General features: G+C 42.7%; 1 long non-coding RNA gene across 37 annotated transcripts in view; it reads right to left on the reverse strand.

Annotated features, from left to right (window-relative positions):
- The window catches only part of LOC310894298, a 63,455-nt gene that overhangs the window by 44,922 nt on the left and 233 nt on the right, over positions 1-18,300 (reverse strand). For 12 of the 37 annotated variants that reach the window (XR_014579781.1, XR_014579782.1, XR_014579783.1 and 9 more), the window contains exons 2-7: positions 18,057-18,228; positions 8,193-17,646; positions 3,834-4,497; positions 2,619-2,688; positions 2,205-2,277; positions 1,711-1,768 (exon numbers count right to left, since the gene is read on the reverse strand). This is a non-coding gene — a long non-coding RNA (uncharacterized lncRNA). The other 25 variants (XR_014579751.1, XR_014579752.1, XR_014579764.1 and 22 more) reach the window with 18 other exon arrangements.

Below are 18,300 nucleotides of genomic sequence, written 5' to 3' on the forward strand. Positions count from 1 at the left end.
ATATTCCTGCAAAGCCATGATTTGTTTTGTGTTCAGTCACACATTGTTTGGATTTCAGCTCTTATTTCAGTCCTGGCCTTAGGGTTTTCCAAGCAGCATTGAAAATCAGATACGCAGAGCACTGCACTGAATTCAGCATGCTGTATTTCTAATACAGAAGATGGAAGAAGAGTTTCGGAGACAGAGGTAGGACAAATCAGTCCCTTATTATTTATAGACAGGTAATCAGAAACGAGTTCATAGCTAAACAAAATACCCACACGTATATGTGTGAGAGGACATACGTCTGCCTTTCAGAAAGCTGACACCTCATCTTCCCCCTGGGTTGTGCCAGCTCCCATCTTGCAATTAGATGCACTTAGAAAAAACCCTTTACCCACAGAGTCATGCAGACAATAGCAGGAGTCCAGAGAGGACCTGGCTGCCCCACTGGGGTCTCACACTTTCGGTCGTACAACAGCTCCAGCTGTCCTTGAAACCTGAAGTCTTCATATGCTCCAACCAAGACACTGCTCCCATCAGAATCCACTACATATATATATATCTCTATATACACACAAACCAAAAGGACGACCAAGTCTGACGCAGAACCATCCTAATGCCCAGGATTTTGCTGAAGTATTTTTGTCCTTCAGTACAGAAGGGTATCTGTCGTTAAGTCTACACAAATATGGACAGGCAGAGGAACATTGGCCAACCATGCAGTTACTGTTAGCCTATTATGCTTATGAAATGCACTTATATTTGGTCATTATGTGAGTCATTCTCAGAATCCACAAGCAAAACCATTCTCCAGAGCAGTGATGAGACAAAAATGTCAACCCAACTGCAGTGTTCCTGAGGGATCTGCTGCAATATGTCATCTCAACAGATAGACTATTTACCGTGCAATGTTCCTGTTCATAAAGAAATGTACTAAGAAGCAGGAAGGAAAGTCAAATATGAAACCAATTTTGGGACAGAGGGGAGAAAATGTGGTGGGAGATGATACCCTGGCCTTTCAATACCCCTCTCCGGCTTTTGGGATGGAGATGGATCATTATCTTTGGGAAGGGCAAAGAAAGGTCTTTACCAAAAGCACTGTGGTTGTGCCAAAATAAAGCTATTGTCTGTTTTTAGCCCTCCCCTTTGTTCTAAGCATGCACTCAGTGACTGCTGTCTTTATATACAGATGGCTAGTCATTGCCCCATCTAACAGCTAATGAAAACAGGAGAAAGAATATCACAGCATCTTCCCTCTCCTCCCATTGCCACCAAGCATACACAAATGCTGAGCAAAAGAGTCTTTCTTTTTGACATTTTTGGAAAAGCCAAGACAGTAATAGATGTATCTTAGATGTTCTTCTCTCAGTCTTTTTAGCTGTTGCCATTTAAACTTAGAGACAATGTCCTTGCAGACTGGCAGTAAGTGATTATTTTTTATTGCCAATGTCAACAAAGTAGAATAGAGAGGAAAGAAGATGCTGTAGCAGTTACTAATCCTACAGAGAATATTTTTCATTGCTGGTGGCTTTGTCTTTTAGTATCATTTTATTCAGGTGGCACTTCCCAGAGAACAAAAGCCTTTTGGAAAAGGAATGATCTGGAAATGTAATCATAGCAAGGTGACCTCCAATGATCCATGCCAGGGCATCAATGTGAGGAAACCTGATCTTCTGGAAAAGCAGCAAAGGACTTCCCAGCACTGTGGAGCACCATTCAAAGCCTTACCTTGTGGCTCTTGGTATTACTGCAGTCACTTAAGGCACAGGAGTCTTCCCAGAGGACTCTGAAATCGGCACAGACAGTTTTACCCTTGACCTAAGTGAGGTCTTTACAGATCTTTATTAATGTTAGAAAATTATTTACCTGTCAAAAACCTGTAAACTGGTGAAAAACAAGGTAAGCGTACCCCAAATCCGCACATCTCAAACTAGATTAAAGGATAATCATAATAATAACCAGTATTTCTATAGCATAAATTTACCTCACGTGTAAAATCTGACATAAAAAGCCCCCATAGGCATAAAAGTGATTTTCAGATAGTAACTGGTAACCAATTTAGGTTATTTATCCGTTATTAAAGAGCACTGTACTGCCAAAGCCTAAATAATCACCTAACTTATGGGTGGATTTGCCATAGTCACTTTTCAAACCTCAGAAAGATTGTTTGCCTTGGTTATCTGAAGGGTAACTAGAACTGTAGAGGTGAAGATGAACCTTACCTGACCATCTTAAAATGAGGCAGGAAATCTTACTGTGACAGACAGATTTTTGGGATTCTGAATCTCCTTGTTCCTGTTGGGTGGAAATAAAGGTTACCTGCTTCAGAGGCTTCTTATTCCCAGTAAAATAGTAAATACAATGGCATAGAAAAATCCCAGCACTGCAGTCCCGCATAAGCCATGGAGCCAGCCATTTTCCCTTGACTGCAATGGTAAAACCACCATTAACCAAACTGAAAAGCTACCCCAATCAACTGAGAGAATGGGGACATGACGAACAGAACACTTTTCATCCTGCTGGAAGTTCAACAAGGTCTTGGTAGCACAAAGACCCTGACTCATGGCTTGGTCCTCCAGTGAGGGTTTCATCTCTCAATTGCTGTTCCTTTTTAACATTTATACTGCTGCACATACACAATAATGAAGAGGACTTCAGTGCATTTCATCACACAAAAAGGACTTGAAGGCAGAGATCTAGGACAACCTAAAATGGAGAGGTAAAATATTCAGTTTTCTGTAATGCAATTCATCCCAGAGTATCGCACAAAATTTGCTAAAGCAGCCTCCAAAAACACAGTCCCTCATCTGAAATACTTAGTTTGATTAGAGGTCTGTTTCAGTCATTTATTTAGCCATAATTGTAGGTCTCTTTAGCTTTTAGCAATGTTCTACAGACTCTTTCAGGCCATCAATAAGACACAACAGGCTTAACAGTGAACTGATAGAAGTCCACTGCAATGCAGTCATCTCTGCAGAGCAGTGACAAGAAGCAACACATGGCATTTTGCACAGCTGAGTAGCAAAAAGTACTCCTCAAGGGCATCAGGGCAACCTCAGCTCTCAAACTACTGCAGGACCTCAGAGAGCACAGAGGGTGAAAAAAAAAAAATGTTAGCAAGGCTGCTACTGGTCTGAGACAAAGTAAAAATTTAATCCAACAACAGATCCAGACCATCTAAAAATCTCCCAGCAAGTGAAACAAATTCTGTTTTATTTATGTAAAAGAAATGCAGACCTAAACTGATTTTGCTACAAACAGAACTTATACTTCCAGCTAATCAAAATATTTCTAACCTGTTCCTTAGATGTTAACACTATTTCAGCTGAAAAACACAGTGATTGCTCTGTTTTTCTAATACATTCATCCCAAGGTTCACATGTCCATCTGTTAAGTACTTCCATCTATTTGTGTTAGAGGATTCTGTGTGTGTAGGTGATAAGAGAAATTCTACCGTTGGTTTTACTGCTGTTGGAGCAGGTAATCATCTTTTCCTTAAAACCCTTGGCATGATATATCACAAAGATTGTTTTGTTTACTAATGAGTACCCATAACAGCAAGGCTCGATGCTCAGTTTTTTTTTCAGGCATATCAAGTTCTAATTTAATTGCTGTGAACAGCTAAAAACACGCTCATATTAATGGATAAAAATCATAAGGTGAGGAGTTACTCCATATTAATGAACTCACGGTCTTGTGAATCAGCTGATAACGCCTTAGGAGCTTGAGAAAGTTGGTTAGAACAAGCAAATAAGCACAGAAGATACTTCGGTTTGTGAATATTCTTACAAAGAAATACAGCTCATAGGACTGCAACCACATGGTAAAACACAAAGTGATTCCAGGCTAACCTTAGTTTTGGCCAACAAAATCCCATGAAGGCCGTGGGGACATGTGCATGAGCAGCACAGCACAGTAGCAGAAAAAGGAGGGGAAGGCGATCTGACTGTTGGAGCATAAGGAAAGGTCTCCACTGCCCAGGAGGCAGCAGGAAAACTTCTTCTCAGTCTTTAAGCAAAAAGGTTACTTGCTGCAAGACAGATTTAAACAACTGTGGGAAGACAGGGGAAGGATGTCTGGCACAGATGACCACATTCTGGTTTTGAAGTTATTCTTCTTGCATGAGAAACTTCGTGCAATTTGAGGGAAAAATCTCTGAACCTATAATATTGAGAACCACTTAGTATCTGCACACTCATGCCAGCAGATGAGAAACTCGTTCCTCTCGATGCCTTGGGAAGAAAAACTGCCTCAGCAAGCTCTCCAGCAGTGCAGAGTCTGGCTTGCCACAGACACAGCTCTAGCTCTACAGGGACAGGACACGATAAACTTTCCCATGAAAAAAAAAGCAAAAAAAAAAAAAACCTGTGGAGCTTCACAGGAAATCAAGAAAAAGATCAGGAGCTTGGGAGTTGAATGGATGCAGCAGGAGTGGTCCTTTCTCCTGGCAAGCGGAGAACATGAAGGGAGCGCAGGAAAGCTCTGTGCTCCTCTTGACGGAGCAGTGAATCAAAGCTAACAAGCGAAGACAGAATTCAATCAAAACACGTGCTGGTGCCTGCATCATTATTGTCCTAAGCTACCTCATGCTTTGCCAAAACCCTTTACCCTTGTCTCCAGGAGCTTCACACAGATAACACACAAATAAAAATTCCTGGATAGACAAATATCCACATTGTCCTTGGGTGAGTTTTAAAATATGCCTTTTGTGCAAAGAAACTAACATTTTCTAAAGCTTTTTGGACCCATTCCTTCTGCAAACATAGAATACCTACTATGCTTTGTAGTTCCACTAGCTTGGTTAATGTTTTTTCATAAGGAATTCTAGCAGGAACCACCATTAGAGAAGGAACTTAGTTCTTTGAACTGCTCTAAATAATATAAGTTTCACTTTCATCCCAAGAAGTGTTAAGGATGCACAAAAACACACAGGGAATTTTGTGCTAGCACCACTGATTATATTACTTTCAAAAGAGAAATAAAATCTTACCCTGAAGCTTAGAATTATTAGAGTGAACAGCCAGAATCTATTATACTATAGAAATATCACACAGAGAGCATTCATGAAAGAATTCGCCAGACAACTTGCTATGGTACGAAATTGTTCATTTTGTACACATTGTCTCATTACTTACTTTCCTCCTTATTAATGATGAAGTCATAATATGAGGGTAAATTAAAAGTCCTTCTGCTGTAACAAAGGGAAAAAATAATCCAAAAATCATCTGGGTTAGGTTTTAGTTACACTGCACTCTCGCAACAGATTAAGCTGGTGTAGGCGCAGGTTCCTGGTTAAAAGGTGGTCCCCTTCCTTCACGCCAGCATTAGTTCCCCCACAGACGTGGCATACGCCAGATTGAGAAACTGATGTGGTTGAAAGTTGGTTTTTGTCATTGACCTCCTATTCCTGGAGTAGTTTGCAGCCATTAGGTTCCTTCACCCAGTCCCTGTCAGTAAAACGGATGCCACAGGAATGTGCAGCTAATAAGGAGCCTTTTGCTGGGAGCCCACAGGTAGGTACAATGGCATCAAGGGATCCAGAAACTAAAGCCAGCTTTCCCAAGGCTGGGGAAATCAGTGAAGGAACCTGCTCATACCACTCCAATTTGGAGAGTGCCCTCTGAGTGTCAGGACTCACCCGCTGCCTCCATCACAACATGCCACCTTGGAAGAGGCTGGGCCAGACCTCTCAAAGGCACTAAAGTGCACTCCAGCGCTTCCAAGGTGTCACTCATTTTCATGCTCTGCACGCCCCCTTTTGTCCCCCTTAACATCTCTTCATTCAGCCAGATCTATCACTTACTTGCCCAATGCTGTTAATTTTATTTTTTAATAAGTTGCATTAAAAATGTTACAGCTAGCATGAAATGCACTTTACCATCAGTCTCTCCAGGCAATCCTACCCCAAGGACTGTGTATCACTCTGCTCTGTCTGAGCTCCTCATCACATTTCAAAGGAAAATTTTCATTAGTTCCTGGGTGACTCAGGAACCTAATTCCTGTTTTAAAAGCAACTTGGGAACTAAAATTTCAGCTGAAGTCCCAGGAAATTGACTCTCAGTCACTCTGACACTTTTCCATGCATTCCCCCATGGTTTTGTTCTTAATTTGTCTAGAATATAATAGAAGCAAATTAGGCACTAAGGAATTGTGCCTTATAGAGACACATTCTTATGGAGACTATGTAAAAACAAAACAGGCTTCAAATTTTGTATTCTTCTAGGAAAAATAAATCCTACATAGCACCTTTAAGGGGTCTTTTTAGGCTCAGCCTAAGGAACCTAGTGTCTTTAGCCATGCTCTAGGGTCTGAGAGCACTTGCTATGCACTAGCGCACGCCTTGGATCCACAACTGGACAAGGCGTACATGGACATTATCCCTCTCTCCATTTTAATGGTAGGGAAAGCCAAGACAATCAGGTGTGGCATAATGACCACACGGACACCAGGGTTCTTTTAGGATCAGTAACTGCTACCACTTTATTGAGGGCATAACTTCAACTCTCACTCCTCAATCCCCTTAGCAAGGACAGGCTCCCTTCTTACACCATTCACCCCGCAGCAGTACTTTGCCATTAACTACTCATTGGTCAACCACTTTGCCCAGTAACAGCTAACACCCAGCAACTTCCATGCCTTAAAGGCTGGAGAACAAGCAACCCGAGACAACAAGGCGTCTCCCGAATCACCCTCCTTTGTTCCTTCTAAACTCTTTACATTCCTTATGGCCTCATGGTTAAGAGTCCGATGTTATCCTCAACCATGGGGCTTGTCGACCCCCCGTGGCCACACTCCCACATCTCCCCCTTCTTTATTAACATAAAAAAGCGCAAATAACACAAATTAAGAAAGCACAATTAACACAAATTAAAACAGAGAAAGACTACCAGGCATACTAATTCTATCTTTACCAAACTTTGTAACCACTTCCCTGGGAGAGGCAGGCACTGAGTTCTGCCCAGCCAGGGGGGCTCTGGCTGCCCCTCCAGCTCCTGGAGTCCTCGTTTGTGAGTCCTGCATATGCCAGCGGGACCCTCCCATACATTGTTTTTGTTTGAGCTGGAGTCCAAACCGCGGAGGAGAGTGCTGTGATCACGTTAAGGCAGATAATGAGATGGCCAGACGGACCCATCGTGCTGACACCCATCTAGGACCAGCTCCTGTTAAAACATAAGCACAACCTCGGCCCCAAGTTATTAGAGAGTAGGGCCCTTCCCAATGATTGGTGCTTTAATTTTTTACCATGACTTGTGCCCTTTCTTTAACTAAGTTTCTCCCAGATCTGTCTGTAGCCTTTTCTCCTGCATGGACAGATGCAAGGACCTTCCTCTGTCCATCAGTTTTAATATTTAAGAACATAGCATGCTTTAGCCGTCTTTTCCTGGGGGTCACACCCCTACTCCCCCTTTTTTGTTTTAGAAGCATAGCTTTGTCCTGGTTCCAGTTAGGACAGAGTTAAGTAGCTCATAGTAGCTGGTAGGGTGCTATGTTTTGGATTAGGATGAGAAGAGCGCTGATAACATGCTGATGTTTTAATTGTTGCAGAGCAGTGTTTACACCAGGCCAAGGACTTTTCGGCTTCTCGCTCTGTCCTGCCAGCGAGCAGGCTGGGGGTGCAGCAGGAGCTGGGAGGGGACAGACCCAGGACAGCTGACCCAAACTGGCCAAAGGGGTATTCCATACCATCTGACGTCATGCTAAACAATATATAGGGGTGGCTGGCCGGGGTGGGGGGGCCGGCTGCTCGGGAATAGGCTGGGCATCGGTCAGCGGGTGGTGAGCAATTGCATTGTGCATCGCTTGTTTTCTTACACATTATTATTGTTAATACTATTACCATTATCACTATTAGTATTATTATTGTTATTATTATTTTCCTGTCTTAATAAACCGTCTTTATCTCAACTCACAGGCTTCACTTTCCCGTTTCTCTCCCCCCATCCCAGAGAGGGAGGGGGGAGGGTGAGCGAACGGCTGTGTGGTGTTTAGCTGCCAGCCGGGTTAAACCACAACAGCTTTTAGGGTATCATGGGCCTGTTCAATAACTGCTTGACCCGTGGGGAGAATGAGCTATACCCGTCAGATGTTGAATACCCCACTGTTGAAAAAAAGGAGTGGGTTGTGTGGGCCACATATCCTGGCCCATTACCTGTTTTAATCGTTTTTGGGGATTTCTAATTTTGCAAAAGCTGAAAGATGTTTACACACACCCTTTGCCTTTTCTCCTGCGTGGACAGACGCAAAAATAAAAGCAAAAACTGTGTCAGTTGAAACATAGTTTTCCAAATTCTGGCAAAGTTTAACAAACAATCCTTTAAGTCTATTACTATTAATGTCCATGACTGGGGGAGCATAGTTGGAGATGGCAATCCTGGTTGAAGCGCTCCCGTATCTTCCATGACTTCATTAATTTTTCTCAGATCATATAACAGTCTCCACTTTCTGTTCCTTTTCTTGATTACAAGCGCTGGCGAGTTCCAGGGGCTACTTGTGGGAACACTATGTCTCGCTTTAAGTTGTTAAGCAACTCGGCCTTCAGGCCCTATGTATCCTATTCCTCCCAGATCGAAGGGAAACAGACATGGATCCTTTTCAGGGCTTACAGGGCCTGGATCAAAAGGAACGCCCAGGTCACCAGGGGGCGTAACAGCAAAAGCCTGCCATGGCAATAGCGGCGAGGGGACGATGGTGTAGCAGGTGGATCAGTGGACGAGCCAGCAGCTCCCTCACTGTCTGGCAAACCATATGTTTCTGCTTGTGGTCCCAACATGGCTCTTTAAGGCCTCAGATTGCTCGCCAGGTGCCAAGCAATCCCGCCACAACCTTGTCATTTTTAGTAGCAGGGTTCCAAAGCTTGACCTCAGTTTGGTCCCGTGCTTCAGGATCATAAACTGTCTGGTTCATAATAAAGGGAATAAGCTGGAAAGCTACCAGGAAATTCTTTTTTCTAAGGCCATATGATTCCCCATAGTGCCACTGCTTACCTTCAGCCAGTGAGGAGCAGTTGTGTGCGCGGGTCCGCTTCTCTCAGCTTGAGCTAGCTTCCAGCTCGGGTGCGCTTCTTTCCAGAGACTTAAAGTATGCCCTTCCTTTCAGCAGTTTTCAGTATGAGCTTCCCCTCAGCTTGAGTGTGCTTTCATCCAGCATCTTTCAGTACGAGCTTCTCTGAGCGGTTTGCTGAGTTCAGCCAAACCTATCTTCATGAGGCAATCAGTGTCCCTGTTCCTTCCCTGGTCCCTGTTCTGCTAGCCTGTCCTTGTTCCTGTTCTTCATGTCTCTCCCTGTTCGGGCACCATCTGTGGCAAAATGACCACACGGACACCAGGGTTCTTTTAGGATAACTGCTACCACTTTATTGAGGGCATAACTTCAACTCTCACTCCTCAATCCCCTTAGTGAGGACAGGCTCCCTTCTTATAGCATTCACCCCACAGCAGTACTTTTCCACTAAACTATTCATTGGTCAACCACTTTGCCCAGCAACAGCAAACACCCAGCAACTTCCATGCCTTAAAGGCTGGAGAACAAGCAACCCGAGACAACAAGGCATCTCCTGAATCACCCTCCTTTGTTCCTTCTAAACTCTTTACATTCCTTATGGCCTCATGGTTAAGAGTCCGATGTTATCCCCAACCATGGGGCTTGTCGACCCCCATGGCCACACTCCCACAATCAGGTTGAAAACGAGACCCAAAACACTGCAGTCAGCCCTCCAGGCAAGGCACATTACAGCCATGTCCACGGAAGCACAGATACAGCTTTGGCAAATGCGGTACAGAATTCTTTTAACAATTATTAGATCGATTACTGCTTTCTCCTCTTTACAACTTACCATATTTGAACCTAGGAGTAAATCTTCCCATTGTCAACCGTATTTTTAAAACATGGAAAAAAAATACCTTTGCATGTGTTTCAGCCTGCTTTGTTCTTTGGCAGTTTTACTATCCGTATATCTCATTGCTATCTCATTGTTCAAAAAAAAAAAAAAACTTGGATCTAAAGAAAAGCCACACACACACACACACAGAGAAATCTGAACATGAAGTGTTCCTTCTTCCCATCTCCATTTAGTGAATGGTAGCTAACACTTTTTTTTTTTTTTTTTTTGGTAATTAGCAGAACATGCATCAACTGCTCCAAAGGCTACTGAAGTCAGTGGATTTTTTGCACCAACTTTGATGGGTTCAGATCAGCCTCAGGGCACTTAAATTCACATTGTATTTTCAATTCTCTCCTGCCCAGCTGCTTCACATGTGGAGATGAGCTGAAATAGAAGTAAGCCCATTAACTGTTCTTCTTCCAGACCTCCTCAATACAGTCAGAACTTTGTCGTGATTTTAAATACCACATTTGTGGCCCTGATCTACTTTTTTTATTCTTACTTAACCTTTTGGATGTGCCTGAGTTCACACAGTCAGGGACCTGCTCTTCAAAGATAAACAAATTGTTGGAGAACTAAGCAATACGGGAAATTCACGTGCTTTGCTACTGAATTAAAGGGTGGTAGGCCAAAAAAGTCATTAGTTTTAGTGACCACAGTGGGTTTTATATAGAAGAAAGGTTTCATTCCTTAAATTGGCTCACATGTTATTGCTAATGAATGTCTAACAAAGATTCTTCTCTATAAAATGTGATCATTTTACACAGGAGATTTATCAGTTGAGTTCTTGGAGAGATTGAGGCATTGGAGTCTTTTAAAAGTCCATTTTTTAAGTCTCTACTCCACATATTGCTTTTATGACCTAAAAAGCAAAAGGACTCCACATGCAGTAGGGTTCAATTGAAATTATTGTTGGAACAGAGGAATACAACAGTAGGACTGTATTCATCACAAGAGTTACACTTTTTGTTGCGAGAGCTCAAGAAAAGTCCATAAGGATCAGAGTTGCAAGCCAGCTCTTTCATTTGCTCGTTCTTTGTGCCGCACTTTGTCTCTCCCTCTCTGCCGGCAAGAGGGTCACTTCGTGCAGGCAGCCTTCTCCCACGCTTGCCCTGCAAAAAGTTTGCTGGCAATTTGTTCAAAGGTTTCCCCCATCTTGTTAAAACACGAACACATGTCCGGCCAGGCTGCCATCCGTAGGCAGGAGCTGTGCAAGCCACAAGGCGTAGGCAGGTCTGCACGTGGGAAGGGGGAACTCACATCACCCACCTTTGGTGCTTGAGGTGGGCTCGACCTGAAGTCAGGGTGCTCAGCTCCCTCCACGATCAGCAGAGAGAGGTGGGCATCTCTGAGGGGCAGCTCACAGCACCTACATCAGATGCCTAAAGTTAGCTGAGACAACTATCCCTTTAACTTAAAGAAAGTAAAGGAAATCTTTTTCTTGACCAAAGACCAAATAAGCCTCTAAAAACCCCTTGGCAGGCCACATCAGTGCATGCTTCAGCATTATCCAACAATAACAAACACACATACACGCGCATAAAAGAGAGACCATGTGGCCACAAGGCATATGAAGTGAAGCACTAGGCCATATCAGACCTCCCGCTGTACGTTTTGTGTTGAGGCAGGAGAGATATAAATGCCTTGCTCCTCATGCAGTGTATGACAGCACTGTAATGAAAGAGTCTGGGTATTAACAAAAGGTTTGTTCTTCCACTATTATTGAATAGTGGCAGGGTGTGAAAAGAGGAAAAGTAGTAGACTGAAAGAAATCATACTTGGATGCTAAATATTTGCAGTTGTGCTCACTCAGGACTTGCACCTCTATACTTTCAAAGCTACACTGTGGAAGGCAGCAGTTCACAATTGCTGCCATTATTATGCAAAAGGTATTGGGGCATAGGATTTGTGTTGCACAGAACACTGAAATTTAGGTTTGAACATGTGCATAGTCTTTAACATCAATCCCATCAATTGCACAGATTCCCGACATGCATGTCTCATCACACGGTCATCATGCAATTGCGTAGAAGCAAAGTGGGCAGTGGCTCAGTGCAGCAGTGGCTTGTCAGACAGCTCTGTCTGCACATGCAAGTTGGGGTAATGTTGGACAAGCATGACCCCAGCTACATGAGATGACAAGTACCTGTAGCTGGGAGGGTATCTTCCCACAGCACCCTAGTGCACGCGAACCATTGCCTGGGGGGCAGCAGCTCCCACTTCACCCCTCTAGCTGCTGCTGAGCTCCTTGTCTCACTTGCTTCACAGCCAAGGTAAGGAAGGATCACAGCACAGCACAGGTAAGATGCCCAGCTGCATTCAGTATGTAAAAGGAGACTGAAAAATAGCATGGCCCTACAAACGTGAAGACCCAGGTATGTAAGGAGCTGGCCAGAGAAGCATATGTAAGGTGATGTGCATGAGACATTTTAGATGGTCGTAACTCCTGCTTCTACACCCCCCCATCCCACACCACTTAAGTGCATTATTGGTATTTGTGCTTTACACAAAAAAAATAAAAATTGACTGTTATCACTGTGGTCTTTAGCTATGTCACTATTAGCAACTGAAATGTGCTCAGGACTGCTCAGTGGCATGGAGGCCCACCAGCACAAGGAGGCCTATATCTGTTGTCACCCTCCAGAGCCACACATCACTATCATAAAGAAGAACAGTCTTCAGCAAAATGATAGTCCATTCTGCCTCTTAACTTGCTGCTGTTTGCTTTGGGACTCTAAGTTTTGTTGGATACCATTAACAGGTCTTCGGATTACAGGAAGAGAAGCTAAGAGCAGAAGGCAGTTTAGTTTCAGAAACCTGTTCCAGCCTGTATCCATTAAGGCCGTAAGACAGAAGAGAAGAGGGGCTGTTGCTCATGAACACATTCTAAACACTGCTTTTTTTGAAACAACTTACTTTGCAATCATTATCTTGGCTCTGGCCCCCTCTCATTTAACCTCATCTGCCTGACTTTAAATTCATGGAACAGATTTGTACTGCCTTGGACTCCCTGCAGTTGGCTGCTGTAGTATTCTTGAACTTAAAAAAAAATAACACAACCCCACATTTGATACCATTAATCATATTGCCATATGTAATAAATTGGCTGCCGGTGGTACATTGCCTCCAAGTGTCACATGGTTCCAATCGCAGCTCTGCCAACTGAAAGTGGTTGCTGGAAACTCTGACTCTTCCTCTCAGGCGCTCCTACCGCGGGGTCCATGGGGCTCTGTCCCGTTTGTACCACACATTAATGACCTGCTGGCTGCCTAGCAGCACAAAGGCCAAGAGTTACAAGTACGCACATGTTTGTAAGTGCCGCTATACATAAGCAATAACCTGTTTGATATCAGAGTCACATCATTACGAAGTCAGCTTTCTGACAGCATTTGCGAGGTTTGAAGGCTAATTCAGTACATCTCTAATTTGCAGCTTAAATATCTGCCAGAATGAAAGGTGGGGAAGCGGGGGAAAAGTATTAAATTTAGCTGTGTAAAATAATTCATGAAACAAGAACACTGCTCTTATGATTCGGCTTTTGCAACTGTCAGGGCTCTTGTCAAGTCACAGCTGGAATGCTGCAGATTTACAAGAACAATAGAATTATTTGGGGGAGGAGGTGGGGAGAAAGGAATAACATGCTATTTGCAGCACTTCAGCTAACACTTTGACACAGGTTCTCTGGATCTTTTAAAGTAACCACGGACACTGGTTTAAATAAAAAAGCAAAACTAACACTTCTAATCCTTTACCGAAGTTTGCCTTGAATCTTTTCTCAGAGCAGCAAAAATAATCTATTGACTTTAGAGCTGGAACCAGAAAAACAGTATTGTTTTTGACCATTGTGAAGTGTCTTTCTACACGGCAGTTGGACGTGGTGAAGGAAAAGGAGGCTACTGTAATGAAATAATTGATGACCATTTGTATTATATTAGAGCTCCGGTTGTGGAGCAGGGCCCCACTGCAATAATTATCATGAAAAGGCAGAACAAAGACAGCTCCTGATCATGGGAGGTCTCGGTCTGGTCTCTAAGCTCACTGACTCGGTTATCCTCCCTCAAACCTTCTTCCTACTGCCTACTCTTACTTGAAGAGAATGCACTGATACCTCTGTAGCTGTAGGCAAGGAGTAAAAGAACACCACGGGGACACCTGCTCTCACATACCCTCAGTCAAACCAAGAAAAGAAAGCCCTGTAAACCCAAACAAAGGAATGAAAACTAAAATACTCACAGAGAATCAGCAGTCCAGAGGCTCAAAACCTCTTGGCTGGACCAAGGAAGGGTGCCAGCAGCATTGAAAATGCAGTGACATGGAAGTTGGTAGACACTAGTAGCAAGAGCACATACATCAAATCCCTGATGCATTCCTATACCAAGAGCTATCTCACTTTGTTACTTTTTCCTCATTATTCAACCTAGCTAGACTGATACATACAATGATCTTTGTGCACATACAATGCATAAAGACAACTTCCAACACCTACACTGGAAGAAGCTGGTGGTTTATAGCTTAACATCATGAGAAACCCTGGACTCATGATAACTGATACCGTATCACTGGACTTCAGCCCTGGAGTCCTTGGCATTATTTACATATGTAAACAGAAATATAACAGAGGGCCAAACTGGAAAGGAACATAGGAATTCAAATACACAAACAAGAAATATTAGCTACTCTTATCTACTTTATGAGAAAGTTGAGATTTTTTTTTTTTCCTGATTGCTCCTCAGCTTTACTTGATCTATTTTTCTTCAAAGATATTTCAGGTTAATGCCTTGCAGGCTTTTCTTTCCTAGGAAGTTACTCTGAGAGGACTTTTTCCTCAGAAGTCTTGATCTTTCAGACCTTTATACCTGCATTTAACTCAACACGTAAAAATCCCAGTTGTAGGATCATTTGTGGAAAGAGAAAGGCATGCCCAAAAACTCTTACAGGATCTCAGATTCACTAGGAAAAACTGTATAGTTGTCAAGTTGAAAATGCACAATACTGAATCATGCTGTCAAGAAGCTGACACCTCTACAATGCTTGGTATCTTACTACCCACTGGTGACTTTTTTTTTTTTTAAATGTTTCATGAGCCTCTCTTATGAACAAATGCTCTTGGAAGAAGACTACATGAGACATCGCCAGCCGACTTCACAAACATATCACTTTCTGAAACATATACAATCAAGGGCATTATTTTAGATGTATCTATAGATGCCTTACACTATTTCAGCTATAACAACCAGATGACAGTGTTATTTCTGCATTGTACCCTGTAGTACCTTTACAGGGCAAGCTTGCCAGGCAAATTGAGCTACACACGTTTACTATACTATTTTAATGCAACACAGACCAAAATAAAAGCTTTTTCTCAGTTGAAGCAACACTATTTTTTTTTTGGTCTAGACTCACAGGCCTTAAGGGAATTGAGAGCAGCAGCTCTGAGCATTGCTGGAAAGCCCTAATTCCTGAGGAGCACACAAATTATGAAGAAGCAAGCAGCCACTGCTATGTCAGTTAGCCCAAAGTTTCTGCTTACTAAATGCCTTACTAAGAGTTACACGCAGAATCTCATTCTAGTTCAATGAATAGCCTTAAAATAATCTGGAAAAAAAAACACAATTTATAATTGTATGTGAATACTCCAGAAAGGTGAGCAGGCATCACTCAAAAGGAATGATACTTAACTGGGGAGGAAGAACAGGGAAGAAAACAATTTACTTTCACTGTTCCCAAGAACCAATGCATAGAATTAGCCTTTTTTGGGGGAGTGGGGAGAGGTGGTATACAGATCCCAGGGAATAAATGCTTAGATCTTACAGACTGCTAGATCTAACTAAAGCAGCAGCCCATTCCTGACTTGGGCACATTAAGTTACAGCAGAAGCCGCCTGATCCACTCTAGTAGAAATTTGCGCCATATATGAAGTTCCTCACGTGTATAGGGCCTCTGCTGTGCAATAAGAACACTTACACAATACGTAATTTTAAACACACATTTAATTTTAAGCTCAGTGCAGGTTAAATGAAGTCAACAAGCCTTCCCTACAGGTTAGGCATACTGGGTTGTTTGGTATGTTGGATTAGGATGTAAGTAGCATCAGGTGGACAGCCACCACTTTTATTGCTGCTCCTATTATCCAAAGCAGAAGAGGTACACTTAACTTGCAGAAGTTTAACCACACAAGAAGCAATACAGTGCAAGCATTTAACATCATTAAAGAGATAACTGTAGCAGAAGCTATCCAAATCCAGTCAGCAGTAATAAAAAAAGCTACATAATCCTGCACCTACCAAGGTAGAGAAAGAAAAGCAGTACCAAAAAAGTCTTGCTTCAAAGATCTAGTTTTCAATTATCTCCACTATATCAAATCCATTCCTCATAAAGAACACCAACTCTGAGACATAACCAAGCTCTGCCAACAGGAAAAGTTTCCAACTAACATGACAAATCACCAGTCAGGTACCCACCTTTCAGTAACCACACATTGTAGCTTTACTGTTAGGCTAGGCTGCGTTTCTAGAAGTCCACCCATTGCCTAAATACAGACAAGAGTTCTAAACTGAGAAACCTAGGTCCCTAGATCTTCACTTGTGTTCAGCTACACACTATCTCACAAACACAACAGAAAAATAAATGTTTATTACAAGGATATTATTCATTTCACATGAACAATTAACCCCAGCTAGTGGGTCTGTTTGTTATTCCCCCCCTCATTTTTAAGTAGGATGTGCCCTAGTTGTTTCACATTATTCATATATAAACAGCTATGTACAATAACAAAATATATGCATTGGATTAGAATTTTTAAGATGTAGACCAATAAAAATAAAAAAACAAAAAAACAAACACTAAACCCTCTAGGCCTCTATAGAGTAAATTAAAGCACTTAGTGAAAGGAAATACTGGCATATACAAGGGCTTTGAATTTCAAATATTCTTCAAGAAGTTATTAAAATGAGACTCTACTGCTGAGAAAGAGACAAAATACAACCATATTTCTTGGTATTTCCCTCACAATTGCAAAAGAAATAGTCATTACATTAGCTTAGACTCAAAGTCATTTTCCCATTTTTAATGCCTTATGATTATTACAGGTTTCTAAACTCCCCAAGAAGGCAGCAACTGATATGAAGGATCTATTTTCATTCCAGTTTTTGTCTTTTTAGCTGGCTGCCAATCGAAGAGAAATATACTGGGCTTTACCCTATTTGAACCTTCACGGTTTTAATGCAGGGTTTAGCCTATGTTGCTATAAACTGTGTACATGAAGACTGTCATTTGCATCTCCAACAGATTTGGATCCCAAATTACAAACAGATGTGCTGAAGCTCAGATCCCTTCAAAATAGCTTTCTACTAGCTGGTCAAAATTCTGAGCAGAACAACTCTTTTGCTTATTTGAGGGAACTAGTGAATACTCCTTTGCAAAACTTGTGATAGCATCATCACTGGTAACATCTGCCTGGGTGCTGGCTGTCCCAGAGTCATCACAGCCTTCATCCATTGAAAAAAATTCCTCTCTTATCGAGGAGCTCAAGCAATCTTCCTCAGCTGGGAAATTCTGTTGCGACAGATGCCTTCCAGAAGCATGATTTGTTGAGCAGGCCTGCTCGGTACAGTCCCTGACCCAACATCGAGGTGGTTCACGCTGCAACCGATAGTTATCAAGCCCAGCCAGCAGTTTCACAGCCTTCCCACTCTCTGTCACTGCGTGAATTACAAACAGGCCCAAGGGACGTTCACCAGCCGAGTGTGTGCTGGTAGGTGGGGCACGGCTTGTAAACCTGTAAGCTATGGAAGACAAGAGAAAGAGACCAAGCTAAACAAACCCATCAAACACCCAAAACCAAGAAAGCATGTTCCCTACAACACCTGATCACTAAATACTTTAAGTCTCTCATACTATTTCCACCCCACACCAAGCCTCTGAGAAGGCATACTGTTTACCTCAAGACTAATATCATTTGTGCACGGTCAGAAAGTGAAGCCTTCAAGGAGCAAACAGGAACGCTGTACTCCATTTCAATGGCCCTGGCCAGCTGCCACCCTGAGCTCTCATATCTTTAGGACCTTGTTTCAGTTGTGTTATATGCATGCCCATGAACAAAAAAATCAGCTTCAGCAGCACCCAGCTGGAACTGAAGTCAGATTAAACTCATTCTCCTCCCTCCCTGTACAACCACCCCCTTCTTGCTAGTCACCTTCCATTGCCCTGGTTTCAGCTATTTCTTTCCATGCCGAAGTCAGATGCCTGCATCCTGTTTGGGATCTATCTGGCTGGGATCTATCATGCTGCTGGCTCTGGCTATCTGCTTCAGCAAGAACAGGGAAATCTCTTGAGTCATCCTGACGAAACATTTTGTTGGGTTCCACCTAAAGCCAACAGCAAAGCAGCAATGAAAACAGGGAACTAGCAAAGAACTCTTAAAAGACAATGGGAAGCAG

This window comes from Anser anser (assembly GCF_964211835.1).
Source record: "Anser anser genome assembly, chromosome: 2".
In the NCBI taxonomy this organism is placed as follows: domain Eukaryota; kingdom Metazoa; phylum Chordata; class Aves; order Anseriformes; family Anatidae; genus Anser; species Anser anser.